The sequence below is a fragment of the Xyrauchen texanus genome, chromosome 38 (genome assembly GCF_025860055.1).
Source record: "Xyrauchen texanus isolate HMW12.3.18 chromosome 38, RBS_HiC_50CHRs, whole genome shotgun sequence".
NCBI lineage: Eukaryota > Metazoa > Chordata > Actinopteri > Cypriniformes > Catostomidae > Xyrauchen > Xyrauchen texanus.
In genome coordinates this window covers 24103383-24128246 of record NC_068313.1, presented here as the reverse complement: position 1 = coordinate 24128246, position 24864 = coordinate 24103383, and the positions used below count along the sequence as shown (strand labels likewise).

Below are 24864 nucleotides of genomic sequence, written 5' to 3'. Positions count from 1 at the left end.
TTTCTGGTTTACAGAGTGTTGGGATAACCACTTCCTGTTTTGCAGGGCGCCGGTCCAGACACCACTGAAAATGTTATTTTATATGAGTGTTAATGTGTTTATAGAAAAGAGATTTAAAATGTACAGTAGCTTCGCAATGAAGGCACAAGGCCTATCAGTGTGTTTATTTAAGGCTGTTGTCGGCGCCCATGCCATACACTCTGGAATTATTTAGAGAATCACACTTAAAACAATGGTGAAACCCCAGGGTTCCCATATGTCCTGGAAAACCGGGAAATTTGCAATGCAGTTTTCCAGTCAAATGGAAAAGTCATGGAAAATTAGAAAAATATCTAATTATCCTGGAAAATGATTATTTGTCTTGGGAAATATTTTAGGATAATAGAATTGTTTAAATGTGTTGCTATAAGATTTGTGTAACACGTACAAAAACATAGAAACGATCTGGACACGGAATAGGACTCAAATATACAAACCTGTATAGTTTTGTCACTGCCGGCGGCTGCGCATTGTGAAACAACATCAACAGGTAATCTGCTGTCATCTCTGCTTTGCTCCGATTAAATAATTTAAGTATTGTTATAGTACAAAACATGATTTATTCGTTGCAACATTGCTGTTGTGTTAACCACAAAACCATTTGATTTATAAACTTTAGACAAGGATGACAGTCACACCACTGATACCTTTTAAACAAATTCACATCCTGACTTTGTTGCATGACCTTCACACCTCGGAATGTGAATACATTTTTAATAAGTCTGCTTATACCGTGGTTACCACATGCAGAAAACACGGAATCATCCATGGGATTATCTAATCAGCTAATTGTGTGGCAGCAGTGCAATGCATAAAATCATGCAGATACTGTTCAGGAGCTTCATTTTGCAATGAAACACCCCGGCATTATATCTTTAAAGCATCCTATATTGAAGTTCAAATAATAAAGAAGCAGGTTATGAAAATAAACTACAAAACTCTATGGGTTGCGTGAAATGACGGGGAAGAGATTGAATCTTCTCCTGGCTGATGCACACTCTGGCGTGGGGACACTCGTCCCTTGCGTGCATTTGCTGCAGCTAGATTATAACGTGATGGCTCTCCACTTAGTGAATCATTATAAATGTGTCACATTCACTGTGTGTATCTTGTCATTAGGGCTGGGTGATAAAACTATATCAATATTTATCACAATAAAAAAATCCACAATATCGATGATAAGCTTTTGAGGAATTTTCGATTTTTACTGGTTGTTGCTAAAACACAAGCAGTTCGGCTTTCTCAGGCTGCGTTTCCACCGGGGCGGACGAAATCCACTGGATGAACTTGCTAATGCTAGCTGCCTTGCTAACAATTAGGTTACGTTGGACACCGGATTGATTTAATCTGCAACGCAAGACTTCATGACAATGGTTGCGCCCTCTCATCATCTCTAGTAAAGAGCGCGACAGAACAACAGAGATGTGGACAACAACTCTGATCTTTCTGCGCTGTAATCTTGAATATTGTTCTCTAGCACCAAACATGCATAATTTCTGCCCTGTCCTGCTCTGCATGCGTTGCCTCTTTTCCCTACATGTGTGTAGACATGAAGCGCCGCAAGATTTAACGTGGTTTCAAAGCACCTTTTAGACCAAAAGTTTTTTCCCTTCTAAATGTATCTTTATTAATCAGCATGTTACGAGCCTTTAATAGTAAACAAATCGATTTCTTTTCTAATTTTGTGAAAATTAATTAGATTTCTGGAATGGATAAGGAAAGACTAAAATTACTAGTTGGTAGCCTAGTCTCTTATTTTAATGAAAATATACAAATGTTTTTTTTTATTTTCTCTCGGGACACTCCTGAACCCACATTCAGCATCATTCCACGGTCACAAGGGCTTCTATGCCCCCATACTTGGGTATCTGAATCTAAAGAAATATAAAACATATTTAATGTTAATGTAAAAATATTCCAACAAATAATGGACTGCTGTCACTATGCTTCAGAACAAACTGATGATCTTTTAACATTCATTTTCAATTGATAAATGGTAAAAGATCCCGCAGATCCCACTGCTTTGGCCGTCTCTGGACACCCTGTGCAGTTTTGTAGAGACTATTTTGACTGTTTAGAATGTATTTTTTCTTCCGTCAACTTTGAAATAAAAAAAAGAAAGTGCAATTTGTAAATATATATCGTGATAACAATTTTGGCCAAATCTCCCAGCCCTACTTGTCATTAAGAAAATCTGTGACACTCAAATGTTAAGAAGAGGAAGGTTTTTTTAATTATTATTGTTTTATAAGAGTTAAAGATGGATCGAAGTGAACATAAAGGTGAGCCCATTATTCACTGGAACAAAATATGGTTTTGATTATTCTTTTTTGGCCTGTTTTCCAAAATAATATCTAAAACTCCTTTATAACAACTTACGTTTACTTTAGGGGCTATAATGCAGAAGAAGAAAAATTTAGCAGAGAATGTTGAATCAGGGCTCGACATTAACGCTTGTCTGGAACAAGTGAAATTTTGAAGAGGCAAGTGAAAGAGAATTTTACTTACCCAACCGGACAAGCAGACTGATTAAAACGTCAATAACAAAAAAATATCCACATATATTTGTGATAACATAGGACTGTCTCACTTATTACAAAGTTTGTGTTCTTTTTTTTCTTCTTTTTTTATTGAGCGCTCAATTCAGTATAAATACAAATGGAACAAAATAGAATTTACAATTATAAAATTCGACACTTGCATATGAAACCATTTTAAGGGAGTCAAATAAATCCTATGTAGTAATTTCTAATGGATCATCTGATGGTTTGGATTTTGAGGATAATGCAATTGTCTCCCAATAGCTCAATAGCTGCTTCTAAGACACTTGGAAAAGAGCAATGACAGTGCTAGGAGAGTGCACTCGGCGTCTGCACGATCTTGTGCATGCTCGCGACTGCCTTGGCACATCCAGTGTATTATGCATTTGCGCATCTTTCCGAGATACATATACTCGCTCGCTCCTCGGTTAGAAGACTTTGTTCGCTCTGTGTAATTTTTGTGCTCTCTCGCTTGTTGTTTGCTTGCACTAATGTTATAAATGCAGTACTGGCCCGATCACGCAAGTGACAGTTGTAGCAACTGGCCCAAATCTTTCTCACACTGGCCCCGGGCCATCGGGCAGTCCTTATTGTCAAGCCCTGGGTCAGGCAGTCAAATTTAGGAATTTCCGCACTTCCGCCACGTTTCCTGACAACCTTCAGCATGGCTGGGTATAGGAGAAAGTTCTGCATCCCTGCCTCTTTCATTTCTTTCCATATAAAAAGCAAAGGAGCTCAGTTTCTTTGCTGTCACTGGAGAGAAGTTGGGAAAGAAGCTCAGCGTTGCACCGTCACTTGCTTTTATTGGCTTGTGCTGTCTTGCTTCTTGTAGAATAATTTTTTATGTGGCCGTAGCGTAGGAGCTTGAAAAGAAACAATCGTGGTTCACTCTTGGTCCTCTGAAGTTCTGGAGAAGATTCGGTGTGCTCGCTCCACTTCTATCTCTTTGCCCGCTAGCGATGGAATCCAGATGGGAAATGATCTCTTTAGGAAGCCGTTTGGATCATCTTCCTCAACCCCTTTAGGTAGCTCTATCAGCCGAAGGTTGCTGCGCCTGCTGCGGTCTTGTAGATCTACCATCTGTTGTTTGAGCACATTTATACCTCTATTATGTTCGTTGATCACTTTTTTCTGCTCCCTCTGTTCCCTGGTAAGAAAGTCAATTTTGGAGCATATGGTTTAGATTGCGTTCATGTGCTAGGAAAATTCGCTGCGCATTGCTGATCTCAAACTGAGCAACGGTGATTGCCATGTTGTCATCCATGTCCGCTCGGTCTGATGCAGGACCTGTTTTAGTTTTGTTCTTTGTTAGAGAGGGTGATGGCTAAGAGTAATACATTTTTCGACTGTGGGCCATTTAGCCAACTGGCATCAACTGAAAAAACTTTCCCCAGATGTTAAAAAAAGGTTCAGAAAAACACTGAATTGTGGGCTAAGTGCACAGAGCTCTGCTAAATTGCATCCAGGCCCATGAAAGCATCATGCGATCTCCCAAGAAAGTTCTTATTCTGCTGTTTTATAATTGGTTAGAGATCTTTTAACAGCTGCGCACTGTGAGAGAAAACACTCACTGGTCTTGACTGGGTAACTTTAGTAGCTTTACAAAGTATGAATGTATTATAATCATTCAGTGAAGACCAGTAGTAGTTTATGTTGAATTTCATTCTGAACGTTTGCTTGAGAGCCTACTGCTGTTAAAAACTTTTAAAGCTGTTAAAAAAGCACTTTTAATTTTTGTATTTGTTTAATTTTTATTTCATGTTCAATGACCACCATGGTGGTAAAAAAATAAATAAATAATAATTCCACCGGAACAGCCCTATTTTAAGAGACATTTCACCTAAATTGAAAAATCTGTTATTATTTACTCACCTATATTTTGTTCCAAACCCAGACTGACTTTCTGTTGTGGAACAAAGAAAAAGTGTAAGGGAAAGTGTTAGCCTCAGTCTCATTTTACTTTTTCTGCTCAAGAAAGCAAGTCATGTTTGGAACAACAAAATGTTAAGTGAATGATGACAATTTAAATTTTGGGATAAAATGTCCCTTAAAATCCAGTTAGCAGATTTTGCCCAAAATCAGAAAGAAAAAAAGAAAAATCCGCTCTGGGCCTATCAATAATGGATAGAAACCTGTTTCATAATCTTATGATGGTAGATGAAGCCTTCCTATTCTCAAGGTGCAGAAATGTTTTCTTTTTCAGGATATTTCTTATAGAGGACATAAAAAAATAATGTGGATAAAGGCTCTTCAAACATTCATTTTTGTATGCAATATTTCCTTTTTCAGATAATACTGCTGTCTCCCACAGAATGAAACATTGACATTCTGTTTGACATCAGCTGTGTAGCACATGAGTTTTGTGTCAATCCTGTGAATGGAAGGGGAAAGTGGGACACTTAGTGCTCATATCATCCTCAAGATCAGTTTCACAACTAGAACTGGCTGCAGGCATCTTTGTGTGAAAGTTGCTATAAAAGGGACCCAATCAGGGTCCAGTAGCTTGAACAATGGCATAGTCTAAAATTACACTCTTGATTGGGGTCATTATGTTTTGACTTATAGCATTTCGCTGTTTTGTTAATGTTTATCTATATGGCCGCTAATGCAAAGCCTATTCATGGGCTTGGCAAACAAGGGCTGTGGCATTGCTTCGGTTGTTTCTCTTTGTAATGTTTGCGGTTGTCTAAATTTTCTTTCTTTCTGTCCGACAGACTCTCATGTCTTGTTCTCTCTGTCCTTACGCCAACCTCAAAGCAGAACAAAAAACAGTTGAAAAGGCCAAGGACAGTGAGAAAGACAAAGAGGGAAGTGGTAGGGAAAAGATCTCCAAAATCTTCTTTGGCACACGTACCCATAAGCAGATCAAGCAGATTGCACGAGAGCTTGCATCCATCCTGAATTGGTGTCTCATGCCAATCACAACGAGTGCTGCAAGGAGCTGCTGGAGGCCAAGAAAGTGAGTCGCCCCCTTCTCAAGTTACACCATATGACATCGCATTCACCTCTGAGCACAGGTTCTTTATTCATCTATAATAATTAGAGCCTCTCAGTGGGATAAAAAAGTTCACTAGACTTAGACAACCCATGGTTCACTGAGTTCAGGGTCTCTTATGAGATCTGAACACTGAACACAAAATTAGCAAGTATTGTGAGAGAAACATAAAGATTGTCTGTGAACCTTTTTTAGGAGGGCAGTAGATTTACGTGAAACACTTTTGTTTGTGTAGTAACAGATCTCTTCCACCCCTCTGTAGCTTTCTGCCTTATCCCTAATCTGCTTTAGCATTTGACATGTTTGTGGAACACAGTTCTGCCACTATTTTCACTGGAAACTAGTAAACACTGCGAGTTCAGCATTACACACATCTGGGGCTGGGCGAAAGGACGATGTAATCGGATATCGACGATATCTTAAAAAGATCCCGATGCCGATTGCGACACTCAATTGACAGATGATGATCGACAATATTGGGAAAAACATGGTCTGGGAATTCACCAAATATATTAAACAGTAGCCCAGAGTGTGTAACTTGCACCTGCCACCCACTTAATGCGACAAGGCTGAATCCAGTTTGTGAGCTTCTCGTTCGTATTTCATTCACAGGTAATTCATCTACCCGCAACAGGTGGGTGAAGGCCGCCCCAGCATGTAGTCGTCTCGGAGTGACACGTGACAAGAAATGACGTTAGTCACAAAGATGTGCTTGAAGAAACACACTATTATATTTTTAAGAACAGACCAAGCTCATGTCGGATTTGTGCAGCATGAGCCTGTTTTGTTCAACACGCATGTAGGCATGCGCCGTTATCACTATTTCTGTTACATATACCTTGTCTTGTTTTACCGTTGCCCCTTTGTTTACCTTTTTTGTCCCTTTTTTCATTCCATAGTCTCCTTGTCAGCGTTGGTGTTCTCTGTCATTGTTTTCACCTGTCCCTCGTTAACTTGCCCTTTGCCTCTGTTTATTCCCTCGTCATCTTGTTGGAGTTCTGTAAAGCTCTGGAGTCTCTGGGAGCAGAGCCGTAGGAGGCTCGGGAGGCGGAGCCGTAGGAGGCTCTGGAGGTGGAGCCGTGGAAGGCTCGAGAGGCTTGAATGAAAAAAGGGACAAAAAAGGTAAACAAAGGGGCAACGGTAAAACAAGACAAGGTATATGTAACAATTTCTTTCTGTTTCATTCATCTGAAAACTGTTTGCAAGAATAATGTTGTCTGTGAGAATGCTGCAAATTATCTCCGATCATCTCAGGAGGTGCTGTGAGTTTAGTTCGCTTTATTTCCACGTACCAGTTCGCGGTTAACATGCATTGTGAATGCAACTCTGCAGGTTCAGTAATATATATCTTTGTATTAAAGAAACAAAGACAAAAGTTATTAAATCATAAAATAATACAAGTTCACCTTGAACCTAAAATTGAGTTCTATTTAATTTTTTTTTGGAGACATTTACTGTATTACCAAAACGCAATATAAGAACACACATTCGCCAGCATTATTTTGGGAACACAAAGGAATTTATTTGGCTTTATTATTATTATTATTATTATTATTATTATTATTATCAACTTTACATTTCGAATTGTCTTTAGTTCTTAAGCTGTAGACCTTTAGTAATTTTCCACCTGTTGTCCTTAACTGATATTTGCGTGATTTCAAATTGAGCCGTTGGAGATGGTAAATGTTTGGATTTTGGGAGGTGGATATACACAATCGCTTTGTAAATTTGGTTGCTTTTTTCATTTAGTTTAAAGTGTAATTTGAATTTAGGCATGTCTTTTGTTCATGTTTTTCTTGTCTCAATAAATAAATATTTTTTTAAAGAAAATTCAATAAAGCTAAACTCTCAGCTGGAGGGATTGACGACATAATCGTATATCACAATATTTTTAAGGCGACTATCGTTATAAAATATTTTTTACATATAGCCCAGCCCTACACACTAAAAGAATTATCAAAAGCAATGGAGATATGTCCAGTCCTAGCTCCATTGATAAATCATTAGAATCTATGATGTTTACCCTTTTTAGCATTTTGTTTGCAAGCAGATTTATCAGTGCTTTTATTGCAGGACAAGCTGTTATTACTGTTATTGCAGAAAACATGTATATCTTGTGCCCCTCAAACCAGTTTGTCACAATCTAAAGTGAGACAGAGCGAGCATGTGCATGCTGACTGACCACCAACCAATTATTATAAATTTGAGACTTATATTTTCATTGCCGTCATTCGACATGAGATTAACCTCGGCACATATGCACAGCAAGTCATTGGGGCAAACAGGTTGATTTATATTTTTTTACAGGAATGTTTCACTCCTACTGACCACCCTAGTGTATGGGTCACGGCCTCTGCCCTGTCCATCTTTGATCGTTGGGATAACCTGGCTAAACTAGTGATCAACTCATCATTAATTTTTTTGTCATTGAAAGTCTTGAATTGGATCTTCTGAACGGAGATTGACCCAGTCTTTACTGTGAAAACAAATACCTTGTTTCCTGATCTTCATAGCGGCCTGCAGGCCAAAAAGCAAGTGTGGCACTTATTCTGTGAACCCTCTTCTCCTTTCACTGTGACACTGTCGTAAGAAAAGAAGGTGAGATGCCTTTGGATTACTGATCCTGAAATACCAACCCTCACTTTAAGAATTCACAAACTTAATCTCTGTCACCAAAGCTATTGAAAGTGGTTACAGGCGATAACATTCCCAATCAGTCATGGAGACCTTTTGTTTTTTTGTCTTTTTTTTTGTAGACTTGTCAAAGGCTTCAAACGTACTTTTTTTTCCAGAGGAATATTCTGTATTGTCCATGTTGCTCAGTCCCCTTACCATCGGGCAGACTGTGTAATGATACCTATTACACTGTCACCACAGGTGTCCACTCATGTCTCTACAGTGTCATGCCCCTGCACATGAAAGAGAGGGAGACCGTGCCGAAAATCGTGCTTGCAGAGAGGAGACTGATCTGTAGTTTTGCTCATCCTCCCGGGGGCCCAATTTCTTATGAACATCACTCTGTTATTCCACTGTCCTGGCCCCAATGAATGTCTGAAGAACATCGGCCTTTCAGACACTTGTCGTTAGGTCACACACCCTTCAGCAGTGCCATCATCAGAGGGGGGTAAAAACGGCACGTCCATGCTGACGTTTATCCCATACAGTCATTGAAGACTAATCTCTCTCCGAGTATGTATAGTGGAAGCTACCGTCACCCTTTCAGCAGCAGGCTTCAGGCTCCAGTGAATTGTGGGACAATGAACAGATGCTTACTTCTCTGCAGGGAGACACCTGCCTAAATTACATTATAAAGAGCACATTTGTCAAGAGGAAATTATTGCAAAACCACTAGATATGTCCAATGGAAAAAAGTAGGGGGATTGAGTCAATGGCATCAAAACATTTACTTTTTCATTGGTTAATCTAATTGCTTTACTTTTATGCATTTGCCAAATGCTTGTCAAATAAGACTTGACATGCATTCAAGCTACATTTATCAGTTGAGCTACAACACCTTCAACTTGTTACTGAAATATTTGCACTTGCGTCTCAAATGCTTAAACTTTAAATGGATGATTTAAAAAAAATAAAATAAAAATGTTGCTATCCTTTACTCACACTCATGTTGTTCCAAACCTGTTTGACTTTCTTAGTTTGAAATGAAACAGAAAAGGATATGTAAGACAGAATGTTAGGGACTGATAGCCTAGTGAAGTCACATTCACTTTAATTTTATAGAAAAGGGTGGTTGAGCTTGTCAGTCACTAACATTCTGCCAAGCATCTCCTTTTTTATTCCACTGATTCATATGGGTTTGGAACAACATGAGTGCGAGTAAATAATGACCGAATTTTAATTTCTGGGTGAACTATCTGTTTTAAGTGCAAATGTTTTTTTGCTGTCCTGTGCTTACTACACAGCTCGAGAACTCATACAGGAGGCCTGCATCCTATTCTGGCCTTATAACTGACTCTCATCCGTGAGAGTGTGAGCACCATATCATCTGAGCTTCAATATATATGCAGAATATAATGAACTGCATGTTTAAAGTGGTTTAATGGTATCAGTTTTCATAGGAGGTTGATGACACATTAGTTGGGGTGTTTTCTGATTTTCTGTGCTCATCTGGTGATAAATGTCACGTTTTGTTCCTCTGCCAGATGAAAATCAATCTGAAGGAGCAGATTGTGGTGCTGGACGAGGCTCATAACATAGAGGACTGTGCCTGCGAGAGTGCCAGTTTCACCCTAAACCATACTAAGCTGTTGCTGGCTCGAGATGACATTGATGGAATGGTGATAAAACATTCGGCATGATCAACACTGGTCTCTTCTGGCATTCTGCTGCAGCCTTGCCAAGTACTGTCACATTTATTTTCTCACGCTGTAGTCCCACATCATAGGAGGATGGACATTCATGTTCTGCTTCAACCAAAATGAAAAATGATCATTATTTACTTACCTTCTCTTCTTTACTTCTGCATACAATAAAAGTCAATGGGGACTGAGGCTAACATTCTGTCTAACATATTCTCTTGTGTTCCACGGAAGAAACACATAAGGCTTTGGAACAACTTGAGTCATGATGCCAGAAGTTTCATTTTTTTTAACTGTCCCTTTAATCATGGGATGTTATAGGTCAAAGAGCCGATTTCTGAAGATGCTTGAAAGTTTTCCTAGACCTAGATTATCTATAATCTTTTTTGACTTAAGGTTATATAACTGTAAAGGATCTTAGTTCGTGGGAAATGAAGGAGTCAGCTCTCAGTAGCCAACACAAAATAGAGCTCATGGAACTGTAAGATGCAGTCTTTGTCTATTGCTGCCAGTCCTTCAGACATTAGTTCCTTGCAACTCTCTCTCCCACTCTGATGCTCTGGCGTGCCTTATCAGGTCTCCCTCCGCCATCACTATAATGAGACATGTGCTAGAGTAATTACAGCCCAGGTGACGAGCCTTACCGCATTCCCTCCCCTCACTTCTGTCGCAGCGCTCTCAGGATAGCCCTCAGATGTTGCATATCATGTCATCTAGAGATGCAGTGGCATATACCGTATGTGGTCTTGTCCATGAGGAGCTGAAATGTGGCCAGGGCTCCGAACAAACCGAATGGAAGTGTCACGTTTTGGTGTAATTCGAACGGTGTTGAAAAAGCAGTTTTTCTCGGGATATTGGAGTTAAAGGGATCTGCCAATAACCCTTTAAGTCTAGTGTTGAATAAAATTGGGCCATGCCCAACCGATCGAGTAACTCATCAATTCGCGGCATTGGATAAGCATCAAATTTGGAACAATCTTTTTCTTGTTTTCAGGAAGACGATGGGGGTGGCTATGAACCACCACCCCAGGGGTGGTCTCAATATGGTGCTCTATAAGGCTTGTGTGACCGAAAGGGGTGAAAACACGTTCATGAATTCCGTTTGCAACCGGGCGATGTCTGTAAGCTGCGACAGTGAGAGGTGATGTCCACAAGGGACCAGGGTGAATGAATTTGTTTTGGGAGTCACCTCCAGTCTGAGCTCCGCCCTCTCCAGAACTACTGTCACCAAGGCTACAGGCACCGCCTCCCTCCATGATTTGAGGATGTTGAGGTGGTAGATTTGACGTGACCCCTCTTCTCTTATCCGTTCGCCTAAACTCATAATTGAGATCTCCAACTCGTTGTGTGACCTCAAAGGGTCTTTGCCACTTGCTGAGTAATTTGGAGCTCGAAGTGGGCAGCAATACAAGCACTTTATCTCCCTGTGCGAATTCACGTAGTCGAGTGCCCCTGTCGTGCAGTCTGCGTTGATGTGCTTGCGCTTGGAGCAAATTCTCCTGTGTTACCTGCCCCAAAGTGTGGAGTTTTGCTCTAAGGTCAAGAACATATTGAATTTTGTTTTTGCTATTCGAAGGTCCTTCCACCCAAGCTTCCCGTATGACATCGAGCACGCCACGTGGCCAACACTCATACAGTAGTTCAAATGGGGAAAACCCTGTGGAGGCTTGCGGGACCTCTCGTACTGCAAACAGCAGGGGTCCAAGGGTTCAAGCCCTTCAATAAGTCTTATTTCGTAAGGAAATAACTTCCATACGTGAAACCATTTCATGAGGTCTTTAAATGGTGTAGTCATTTAGTCTGTTTTTGAATTAAAGGAAAAAAATCTTACAGAAGATACTTTTCAAATTATTTTAATGGTTCATGCTTGTTTAATTTTGCTTCATATATTATTCTCTCAATTACTTGATTATTGATTACCGGTATTCTCTTTTTAAAATATTTTAAGTCTTCTGTTGCATGTTCTTCTAAGTCACTTAATGACTCCAGCTATTTCACATTAATTTGTTGGTTCTATTTAATGTCTCTGTTCACTGGTGTGTGCAGGATTGCAAATGATTACCATGTGGCTCTCCAGCAGAGCTATATGTGGACCACCCAGCTGGACCTACTTGATGCTCAGGGCTTTTTCGCACGACTCCAGCGTCGCCAGCAGAGCACCTGCACCTTTACCCTAGTAAACATGCTGAGCTTTTGGTGCCTTAACCCTGCTGTGGTGAGAGCAACTACTTTTGCTGAAATTCCTTTAAAATCTCATTTGGATGTTAAGATGCCAGTATAACTTAATTTGATTTTGTGAATTTGAAGCTGTAGTGGTTCTTGATGATGTGTGTCATGGCAGGCATTTTCGGATCTGAGTGAATCAGTGCAGAGTATTGTGGTGACCATAGGCACCCTCTCTCACATGGGCTCCTTCTCCTCCAAACTTGGCATCAAGTTCTCCATCCAGCTAGAGGCCAGTCACGTCATCATCAAGTCACAGGTCAGTATTTTCCTTTTTAAATAATTTCAACGTTTATGACTAACGTAAAGCGTTTTATAAAAAACTACATATAGCTATAGAGTGTGGGCAACCTATTAGATGATTTGATTTGTAGACCTTAAATATGGACTGAAATTAAAGTGGTAAAGTCAGAATCATTGAATGGGTGTGTTTGTAATTGATGCAGGTCTGGGTCAGCACAATTAGTGCGGGGCCCCAAGGTCATAAGCTTTGTGCCATATTTCAGCATGCAGAGATGTTTGCTTTCCTGGTCAATCTGGGGGCCTTGCTTTTGAAAGTGTGTCATAAAATCATATATTGCTATATTGCTCATACTTGGGGTTAGGTATTTAAACAAACTCAAAACCTACAGTACATTTTAAACTTTGGTGTGTCCCTGGGGCGTTTGTACTATAGAACATTTCAAGGACTGTCATTGGTGACATCAAGTGAACATTTCCTACTTGTCAAAGCATAGACCATTTACCATCGGTGATAAGGCTGTATTTTTTCGTTAACAAATGGATGCCGTTGGGTGTTCCAGTTTCTTCCATTCATTTTAATAGAGACGCACCACTTCTATTAAAATGAATGGAAGAAATTGGAATGCCCAACGGCATCCAATTGTTAACAAAAAACACAGCCTTATCACCGCTGCTTTTAAACACCAAGTGCACCTCTCCTCGGGAGACATTCTTTAAATGGGCTTTAGATGTGAATGAAGCCTTAAAAATCATGTGGCTTCTTGATTTATATTTTTCAGTGACCTGATTGTGATTTTTGCCTTTCTCTTTTTAGGTTTCTTTGTTGTTTTGATGTTGATTTGAAACTGTAGCTTTACAAATCTTCCACTTTGAGGCCTTAGAGACCACAGCTTTGCACTTCTGATGTTGACATGATGATGTTTTCTTCAGAGCCACCATAAAAATTATACTGTATCTGCATGCTGTGTAAAACTGTGGTTGCTGCCTGACATTCCGGTAGAGGAGCCACAAGACACTAGAAGTATCTACTTAGAATTTAATAGGAGCGGTCCAACGATGACCATATGTGCTAATAAGCACGTAATGTATTATGGATAATGAACAAAACTTTGAATGCTAGCTTTCATGTATCCTTTTTCAAGTAACAAGCTCAATTAGTGAAACCCATTGAAAAATACTTTGTTCCTCATTGTATTGTCATGTTTAGGCTATGAATAATTCACTCCTCTTCAAGCTGCCTGTCATGATGTACCCTCACAGGGGATGATTAACTTTCTCAAATGTCTTTGTGTGTGCAAGTATATGCCTTTGTCTTGATGATGGGCTCTTAGTTTACATTACCAATATATGGGTCAGGTCAGTTGAATAATTCAAATAATATGTTTGCAATAAGATTTAGCCTACTCATTTGATCAAAGATTGCTGCCCCAATTTTAACATAAAAAGCCGTTTTTATCGACCACAGAAATGCCCTATTGTAAATCATGTCCACGTATGAATGTTCAATGCGGATTAATGTTTAATCTGGAAATGTAACAGTTTAGGGAACCATTTTGAGACTTTGGAGGTCCTGGAGCCTGTGAGTCCCATCTGATGAGCACACTAGAGCATATATAGTCTCCAGGCACCTCTTAATGCTGCTTCCTGATCATTATCTCTCCACTTAGCTGTGGGCCACATGTGTGTACTGTATGTGTCTATTCTGGCTTTTTATCCCCTTGACACTAATTGTACTTTACGACACTCAGGCCCAACACTATCATACATAACTCACAAAGATAGACACACAGGCTCTTTATGGTTCTCGAGGTGTGGTTTGGGAGCTTCCCAGACTCATCAACTTGTCTCAATTGGACCCCGGTTAACCACAGTGGCCATATTGTCTGGCACAACCTCATGACGAGAAGGTCAAAAACAGCTGGGGAGGGCCAGCTTATTAAATGTGGGCTGGCAAAGGTGAAAGATCTTGTGGAAATGAAGGATGCTTTTAAAGCAGATTAAGATAAAGGTCATTAGATCTAACGTCGCCAAGCTGTCTGTGTGAAGAAGATGCACCTAAGCTGGTGCCTGGTGCTTGAGTTGGAAGTGGGGATGGAAAGAAGGGGGTGGCAGATATATCTGTACAGCTTGCATCCTCACAAATTCAAATGCACAGCAGGGGCGATGAGAAGAATTTATGAGACTCCAGGCCTCTCAGCATACTGTCTGCAGTCTCCGAGACATGGCCAAAATGCATTGTCATCATATACAGTAGAAATACTTTAGCCAGCCCTCTAGATTGCGAGTAAATCACTTGCATATGTGAGTAAATTTCCCGCAGAAAAAACACAGCTGAACCTGGGCGGATGCCTGGTGAACTGAATCACGTAGTAAAGTCGGACGGTCCGGGTCCGCTATCACGACGGGTTGGAGAGTGCAAACCACACGTCCAAGCTCTGGGCGAGGGGGACCAAGGGGACAATCTTGTCGGATGTACCGGTGGGTGGGGCCTCGTGGCGGGGCAAAGCCTGAGGCGCAACGTTGAAGGGGCTTAAGCCCTGTGGCCGTGCTGAGTCGAGGGACATCGCAGCACTTACCTGGCTCCTGATACCAACCAGAGGATCGGTCGGGGGGGGGGTAAGGTACATCGTCCCCGCAGTCCGTCGAAACCATACGGGTGTGGGCATGTTTGTGCCACAGCTAGTTGCGTGGGGGGGTCGCCGCTGGAGTGCCGGACCTGCCAAAATGGAATGGTGGACGGTGGCCGTAAAGACCCTTGTGCAGTTCTTTTAGCACCTTGGCTTGGTGGACTTGCAGGAGAGCCATGGCGTGGCCAGTCACATCTGGGATGGCATGAGGATGAGTAAATGATGAGACAATTTTCATTTTTGGGTGAACTATCCCTTTAAGCATACTGTTAGTCTCAGTCACTAATCATATTCATTGTATTAAAAAATTCAATTTAATTTTTTTTTGTGTGTTCCATGAAAGAAATAAGTAACACCGATTGAAATAACATGAGGGTTATTGATGACAGAATTTCCATGTTTAGGTGAACTGTTTAACACTGTAAATTTTTATGTTCTTCAATCTAAAAAAAAAAAATCCTATTTCATTTCCATTTTGTAGCTTGTTGCCAGCTTGCTGAAGACACAAATACATATATGAAATAAGGCAGAGAAAGATTTTGCTTCTGTTGCCAGTCTCCTCTTGAGCTTTAAATTAACCATAAACTGCAATACTGAGCCCCATTAGCAGCAAATGATCCTACAACTCACCTCTCATGTCTGTTTACTGCACCAAGTCATGCACAATTCACCAATGTTTACTTGGCAGTAGGAGGAAGTGAGATTGAGCCACTTGTTCTTTTCAAAACCTGAGCACTGCTCACTTGGTTTCAGATGTATATCAGAGTCATTGTTTTTGTTTTGCTGACATACCACTTCAAGTGGGTATCTCTTTTTGCTGTCCATTAGTGAGGAAACCCCTTATTCCAGTCAACTCTTAACTAGATAAAAACGGATCCATACTTCAACAGAACGTGTGCTTTATCTGTGGTGTTCAGCTCTCACTGTTGGCTTCACACTAATGGCCTGCCCTATAGCAGCGCTAAGAAGTGTTGGTTCTTGCAGGCAGGTGGCAGGGACGCCACTCTGCTCTGTCCTTGGCATGATCATCACTGTGACATTTGACGGCTGAATTATTTACAACTGCAACACGTCTTCCCTTGCTGCCACCAGGGCCCTATGTTTCATTTATGCCACCCTACAGCCAAGCTTGTCCATTATTTAGAGGCCTTTTGCAAAGAAAGAAAATTTGCAATGTGTTACCACAATGACAGAATTGCATCAAGGTTAGAGGAAAATAGCTAAAGAGAGCAGTGGAGGTGTGGTGGCAGAGGAAATGAGAGCTGGAGAGAGCCTGCACAGAGTTCTGTGCCATTTTGCCACTACGTCCCCTCGGAGAGCTGCATCCGCTCGACTTAATATAGCATGGTGGCACAAGCTGTGATGCATATATTTAGTCAGGTAAAGACAATTAATTATTCACCTTTGGTGTGCCTGTGCAAGTTCGCTAGATAGTCTTCACCCCACTTTGTTTTATCAACAGTTTCTTTGAACGTGTTAGGCCGTTTTAGTGTTTAGACAATAGCCCTGTTTACTGACAGAGAGGAGAGCAGCCACATATCATTTAAATGTCTTCTTTTTTTTCTTTTTTTTATCATCACTTTCGACTTAATTTTTTGTCTGGTAGCTACAGTATTAAATCACCACTTAGATGTAGTTGTCGCATCAACTTGGCTGCACACAGCAGCAGAATACTATTGTCAGCTCTGTTTGGAGTTCCAAATGCATTTCTGTTCATAAAAATGTGTGTGACTGACAACCTTATTCTATAACTGAAGTGACTACTTGAGAGCAGAGTTTGGATGAGTGTTAAGAAATACGGAATGATTTATAATACAAATTAAATCCTTAAAGACTGTAAAAATTAACAATTACTATAATTATTATATATAGTTTTGTTATGGTTACAGGCAATACTTGCAAGTTAGAGAAGGGGATTGACTTCTATATGTACATTATTCAATCTGCTCCTCTGTCCTGCTCTAAGCACAGGAGAATTTGAGATTCACACCTGTTACAAAACAAAGTTGTCAGTCCCAAGCTGTTATAATATGTAAACACTTCAGTGTGAATTTGTGTGTGAATTTAGCACTTGTGTTGGTGTGGTTTATTGTGGTTGATGCTAGTCTAACTGAGACATCTGAAGATGTTAAAATCTGGTTTGCTGAAATAGGGCCTTGAATAAGGCATGAGACTGGGTCACTGCTGTTGTGAGTTCCCAGCCCTCTGAAGTGGTGTGAGAGATGTGGTGTCAGGATTGGGTCTACCGCACATCTCCATACACTCTGGGGTTTTAGATGTAGTGTTTGCTATCAAACACTTCTAAAATTCATTGTAATATTACAGTTGGAAATTATTATTAGCCTTTTAAAACGTTTAACTAATAGGCAGATAAGGCGTTTTTTTGTCATTTTATAGAACATTTTAGATGTAGGCAACACATTGAAATTTGAATATAAGGTTAAATGCCTATTATAATTTTTCTGAGGCTGTTAGGGTAGTAGTGCGTCCATGTTGCATTTGAGCATGCCGTCTGTTTGATGGCACTGTCAGTAACCTCAGATAGGGATGGTGTAGGGTCAATTCTACCATGTTTGTGCACCTGAGCCCCAGCCAAGTGTGCAGATTGACATTTGCATTCTGCTGTGTCCTAGTCTAGGCCCTGTGGAAACAGCGCTACTCTTGTCAGATAATGTCCATGAATTAGGCACGAAGACCATGCGCTCATCCCATCACCACCACCCCCACAAACTCCAGTTCCTTGCCCAACCATCTTAAAACACAAGTGCACATGTGCCGTGCTTAATTTCGTTTGGCAGCATTGGATGATGTCCATTTCAATTATTGTTGATATTTTTTTAAAAGCAGATTCAATTCTTGGTCCTTTTTTTTATTATTATTAAAATAATTTACAAGTAACAAGTCTCAAATAACATTTGTGAGGTGATATCTGTTGTTCTGCATAAATGCTAGTTCACCCAATATAAAAACATCCATCCATTCATCTTTTACTCACCCTGATGTTGTTTTAGTCCAATATGACTTAAGTTTCTCGTTAGGCAGAATTTTTCGGTCACCATTCACTTTCATTGCGTTTTTTTCCCCAAACAATAAAAGTGAATGGTGACTGAGGCAACCATTCTGCCTAACATCTGCTTTTGTGCTCTTGTTGAATGAGTCTTCAGAATGGAAGAGCTAGTGACAGAGTCTTAATCTCTAAGAAGACATGAGTTTCTAACTCATTGTTGACTGGCTGGTCGCCTTGTTTCGAAAAGCATGCTAGTCTGTCAAGATGAAGGATGTGGAAAATGTGCCTGTAATGAAATGGCTGCAGAGAAGCAGACATCGAGTGATGTTTACTCACAGTGTCTGCGAGATAAAAGCATTAGGACCATTACCCTTTGAGCCAAGGGACTCCTAGAGTGGTACTGTATTGTATTTCTCCCACTTTTATGAGGCCTTACAAATTACAGCGCTCGGAAAATAAACAACAAGCCTTTACAAGGAGTCTTTGTGCTTGCATGTGTTCCTGTCTTCTACGGATCAGCGTTTTATTATCAGGTTACGCTCAGGTCATTATCGGGTTACACTTCAGACCAAGAAGAATTTATTAACATTGACCTTTATAGGAATCTACCAGGTTCAATACCAGTTAAGCTCAATTGACAGAATTTGTAGCATAGTGTTGATTACCACAAACATTTATTTTGACATGTCCCTCTTGTTCTTTAATAGAATAAGTAAAAAATCTGGGCCCATTTTCACAAAAAGTCTTAAGGCTAAAAAATAGCTCCTAACACAGAAATGTATGAGCAACTCTTAAAGTATAGGGGCGTAATATGTTTAATCGAAGAGTAATTCATAAAGCATTTCAATGCTAAAAGTAGCTCCTAAACCCATGACAGCTTAGAAGTCCTCCTTCCATCCATCCATATTATATGCTTATATATATATATACACACTGGCTGCCCAACGTTTGGAATAATGTACAGATTTTGCTCTTATGGAAAGAACTTGGTACTTTTATTCACCAAAGTGGCATTCAACTGATCACAATGTATAGTCAGGACATTAATAACGTGAAAAATTACTATTACAATTTGAAAGAAATTTTCAGAATTTCTTAAAATACTTCAAAGAGTTCTCATAAAAAACAAATCCTCCTCATGCAGCAATGACAGCTTTGCAGATCCTTGGCATTCTAGATGTCAGTTTGTCTAGATACTCCGGTGACATTTAACCCCACGCTTCCTGTAGCACTTGCCATAGACATGGATGTCTTTCGGGCACTTCTCATGCACCTTACGGTCTAGCTGATGCTCAATGGGGTTAAGATCCATAACACTCTTTTCCAATTATCTGTTGTCTAATGTCTGTTCCTTTGCCCACTCTAACCTTTTCATTTTGATTTCTGTTTCAAAAGTGGCTTTTTCTTTGCAATTCTTCCCAAAAGGCCTGCACCCCTGAGTCTTCTCTTTACTGTTGTACTTGAAACTGGGGTTGTTAGAATTTAATGAAGCTGTCAGCTGAGGACATGTGAGGCGTCTATTTCTCAAACTAGAGACTCTGATGTACTTTATCCTCTTGTTTAGTTGTACATCTGGGCCTTCCACATCTCTTTCTGTCCTTGTTAGAGCCAGTTGTCCTTTGTCTTTGAAGACTGTAGTGTACACCGTTGTATGAAATCTTCAGTTTTTTGGCAATTTCAAGCATTGTATAACCTTCATTGCTCAAAACAATTATTGATTGATGAGTTTCTAGAGAAAGCGGTTTCTTTTTTGCCATTTTTGACCTAATGACAGTTTATTGCATACTGTGGCAACTCAAAAACAAACACAAAGACAATTTTAAGCTTCATTTGACAAACCAAATAGCTTTCAACTGTGAAATATATTATTTGATATAATGGCAAGTGAATTTCTAGTACCAAATTAGCAATTTAGCATAGTTACTCAAGGATAAATTGTTGGAGTGATGGCTGCTGGAAATGGGGCCTGTCTTGATTTGATCAAAAAAAACTAAACAAATTATTAAAATAGTGATGGTGCTGTTTTTTAATTCAGTAATATTACAGCAGTGCTGATGTAGGGTCATATAGCATGATTGTGAGTGTGATATTGCTTATATACAACAGTTCAATTAACAAGTACATTTAAAAAAATTAGGAAAAACTGAATACGATCATAAAAACGCATTTGTATATGGAACTGCTTTATTACACGACAGATCAGTATCTGCCATTGCTGGTTCAAAACAAATGATGCGTCCAAGTCTCCATTATTAGTTCAAAATGTTCACTTTAGAAATAGTATCATGGCTTGTGCTGTTTCTAACAAGTCATTGGATAAACAAAGATAGACGGATGGATGGATGTATGTGTGTGTATGTGTATGTGTGCGTGTATGTGTGTGTGTGTGTGAGAGAGAGAGAGAGAGAGAGAGAGATGTAGTGTGTGCGATCACCTGTTGCTACACCCAATCAGAGATGCATACAGCTTTCTGAAGTTCAGTTTTCAGTTCTCAGTGGAATATAGACGTCCAAAAGGGGTGTTCCTCTATATTTCGGGGTAGCCAGTGCGCAAATTTCATTCATTATAGAAACAGCGATGTCCTCCGCCATTTTAAACAGTATGTATCCAATGTGGAAACTCTAGAGCGCTGTTCTATGTAATCAATGACTAACGGATTCACTTTATGTCACCAACTGGCTCATATTACACACAAAATGATCTTTTGCCACCACCTGCTGGCTAACATATGTAATAAAAAAAGCCAGTATCTCCTAACACTTTAGTTTAGAACAGCATGAACGCGGAGTGATACACACACAGTGAAGCGTCACACCATCATCGTTCCATCAGGGCTCATGGAGCGTTTCTCGTCCAATCAGATTCGAGGACTGGAACTAACTGTATATATATATATCCTGCTATCTGTGTATGAGGAATTTGCTGACAAATACCGCTTCCCCCTGTCTAACATTCACTTTGGGTGATTTAAATTAGTGCGCTCATAAATGTGACGTCATCCATGGCAACGAGATCAACTCCGCCTTACTCTTACATTAACATTTCCTTAGTAAAACTTGTTCTTAGCTGTTTTTTGAATAGCTTATAGGCTTAGCTAGGAAAGATAAAAATCTTTTGGAATATGGGCCCTGGGTTACAGTGCGGCACTACAATGGAAGTGAATAGGGCCAATCCATAAATGTTAAGATATTCAGTTTCAAAATTATAGCCACAAGATATAAACAATATATGTGTTCAAATTATTTTAATGTGATAAAATTGCTTGCTAACCTTTTCTGTGTAAAGTTATATCCAATTTTACATTTTCATTGCCATGATGACATATCAACTTAAAATGACTTTAAAAATTATAATTTAACTTAGCTCAAATAATACACACATTTATACAGAAGATGTATATATTATTTTCAGTGCATTTATAAAATTATAGGCCATTTTAAACCTTCCAAAATTGGCCCTATTCACTTCTATTGTCTTAATATAGCCTTGATTTTTTAAGAGGAGGGATAAGTCCAATTTGTTTTTGTTTTTTTGTGGTAATCAACATCATGCCACAAATGGGCATTGTATTGAACCCGGAATATTGCTTTAAGGTAAACTCAAGATGCCAAATATGGTAACCCAACCTAGTAGTTGTATCTATCGAAACAAGGGGCATGTTTTTGTCCCTGCTTTTTTCCCTTTCCTCTTATTGTCCTTTTGTCTCTCCATCAACTCTTCCTGAGAAATGTTTAATTTTTCCAGTGCAATGTGGGTTATAATGACTGTTTTGTTCCTCAGTCGGTCTTCTGAGAGAGCACATTAATAATTTATCTTTTGTTCATACTGGATTTGCAGCAACTGCAGGACAATTGCTTTGCTGTTAGCCCTTAAATCAGTGACATTTATGGGCTCAAGTTGATGTTGTAGCTTCAGCGGAAGTGTCATGTTTTATTGATAACAACTTGCTTGTTAGCTCCTATAAGCACAGACCTGATGAAATTGGCCCTTGCTTCACTTCACAGTAATAGGCAGTCACCTCAGTGTTTAAAGCTTGTTTTCATGGTGCAAAGTCTCAGCCACCTTAGATGGGATTTAATATTTAGTGGTTGTAGCGTCCATGTCAACATTAGTATGTCAGTATTGTCTGCTTTGGAAAAGTGTTGGTGTGCGTTAGCTTTCTGTTCTCTAAACTACAAACATGTGTGATGGTCCTAATACAGAGCCCCGAGGCTTTCCTTCACTCTTATGGAGTTTTCATCAGGATAAAGACACAAATTCCTACTGTGTCGTGAGAAGTTAGTAGAACTTTTTCTTGACCCTTATAACACATTTCCAATCCAGTGAAGATCCTCTTTGATTGTGAAGGCATGCCTATTCAAGAGGAAAATGTGCACATCAGAGACAAGAGTTGCTCTCTGCGAGGGAGAGGGCTTTTAGATCAGTGTTCTTCCCTTGAGACTCACTCTCTTTTTTGCCCAGCAATAGCATGATCACAGTGATTTTATTATGGATAGAGTTAAGGTTGCACTGATATGAACATTTTTGGTTGATACCAATTTTAATGATTTTAGTATCCACATCGGGGCATCCACAAAAATGTTTTTATATATAAAAACATTATTTAAAAAGGAAGTTCCATCATGTGATCATCAATTGTTTGATGACAGCTTGTTGCCATGTGGAATGAGGTAAACAATACAGTGACTAATTGTCATCTCTACAACAGTCAAGGAAATCGTTTAATCCAAAATACTTGCATATCCACAACAGGAGTGTATGTACTACTGCTATCCGTGTTTTTTTTTTTTTCCTGGCTTTAACTTGGTTATCCATGCTTTTGAGACGTTACAGTCAATACTGCTGATTTTCCTTAAAGCTGCTTTTGGAACAATATGTATTGGTTAATGCAAAAATAAAAAACTATACAAATAAAAATTATTTGACTTGATTTGACTTTTATGTAACAATGTTTTTTTTCTACTTTGGCAATACAATCTCAATGTTCTCTGTTTGCACTGTCATATGATCAAGTGATAGCCAGTGCTGAAGCATTTACCGATCAGAAATTAGCATAAATAATTTTGATTAGAAGTCATGGCCATCATCATCCAATCAATGCCATGTTAAAATAAAATTCTTAGGGCTGGGACATTTTATGCATTAATATATGCGATTAATATTTTTTGTTTAATGCCTTAAAAAAAATGTATGCAGTATCCTTTTTTTTTTCTTCCCTGAAACTTCACACGATAAGCGAAAGGTGTCCAGAGTTGTTCCTGGCTGGCTACTCGGCTTTACAGGCTCAGATTAGGGTCGGGGCAGGGTAAGGGCATCTTCTGCCTGTCAGGAATAAAGCCTGGCACTTTTGCACAATTGACATTGAAGTTTTTCCCCACTTTCTGTGTCTTATATAACATAGTCATATATAATTTTTCACGTGGTACTTGCTTGACTCAACTACAAAACCTAACACAGAAACGTATCGGTTACCTAACGTAACCTTGGTCCTCTCTAGATGAGGGAACGAGTATTGCGTAAGCTAGCTTACGCTACGGGAAAGATTCACCTTTTCTGAGATATTGAAGCCAAAAAATTATCCTTAATTTTTGTATCCATTGTCAACGCAGTGCGGCAGCTGCAGACCTTGAGCGGGCTAGCTAGCGAGCTCATAGGTTGCTCTGTGGCAACTGCTGCAGCCTATAGACGAGCTTGGGTGAGCTCGCGATCCAATGAGAGGCGTCCAGCGCTCACTGCATCAAAGCCCGCCAAAATGGGCGTGACTAGAGTGCATATAAGCGTAGTTCGTGAGGCTGGAACCCTGGTTTTCATTGACTGAAGCGAAAAGTCGCTCGTGGCGCTGAAAGCACGGCCGGCTACGCAATACTCGTTCCCTCATCTAGAGAGAACCGAGGTTACGTTAGGTAACCGATACGTTCTCTTACGAGAGGTTCTCTCGTATTGCGTAAGCTAGCTTACGCTACGGAACCCATTGTCAACGCCGCGCGCCAAGCATCCACTGTATGAGCCCCAGGGAATTAAGGGGGACCCGGGGAGCCCTTATGAGTGGGGAAATAATATTTGGCCGGCAAGAATGCGGGTCATTGATTGTGTAATACATAAGCACATAGTGGGAAGGGAACGACAGAGCGGCGGTGCCGGTCTGTGTGGAATGTGTCCCATCAGTACAGCTCACCAGGGGAGCTGTAGCGTATTAAACCGCTAGTAGTTTTGCCTGCAGAGCGGGCACTTCCATATTGTAAAATCTGACAAAGGTGGAGGGGAAGTCCATCCCGCTGCCACACATATGTCGTGAATGGAAATCCCGCTGGACCATGCCCACGAGGATGCCATGCCTCTAGTGGAGTGAGCCCTAATGCCCAACGGGCATGGCAGGTCTTTTGACGCCGTATGCAGCAGCAATAGCGTCCACTATCCATCTAGATAGTGTCTGTTTCGAGGCGGCGAGACCTTTGGTGCGCCCTCGAACGAAACGAAAAGCTGCTCAGAGCGCCTGAAAGCAGCGGAGCGCGCAGTATACAATCTCAGTGCTCTGACCGGGCAAAGGAGATTGGCGTCGCGTTCAGCTATCGGATGCTGGCAGCGCCGATAGGGAAATGACCTGTGCTCTGAAAGGAGTACCGATCACCTTGGGAACATAGCCGTGTCTAGGCTTTAAAATGACCTTGGAGTCACTTGGTCCAAACTCAAGACACGCAGCGCTGACAGACAGCGCGTGAAGGTCTCCCACACGTTTGACTGATGACAGGGCAGTCAGAAAAACGGTTTTGAGTGAAAGGTATTTCAAATCCACGGATTGAAGTGGTTCGAAAGGGGGCTTTCATAGTTTCGAGAACTATAGAAAGATCCCAGATAGGAACCGATGGGGGCGTGG

At 40.3% G+C, this 24864-nt stretch overlaps 1 pseudogene; it reads left to right on the top strand.

Moving 5' to 3' along the window:
• The window catches only part of LOC127631680 (Fanconi anemia group J protein homolog), a 50379-nt pseudogene that overhangs the window by 5857 nt on the left and 19658 nt on the right, over positions 1 to 24864 (top strand).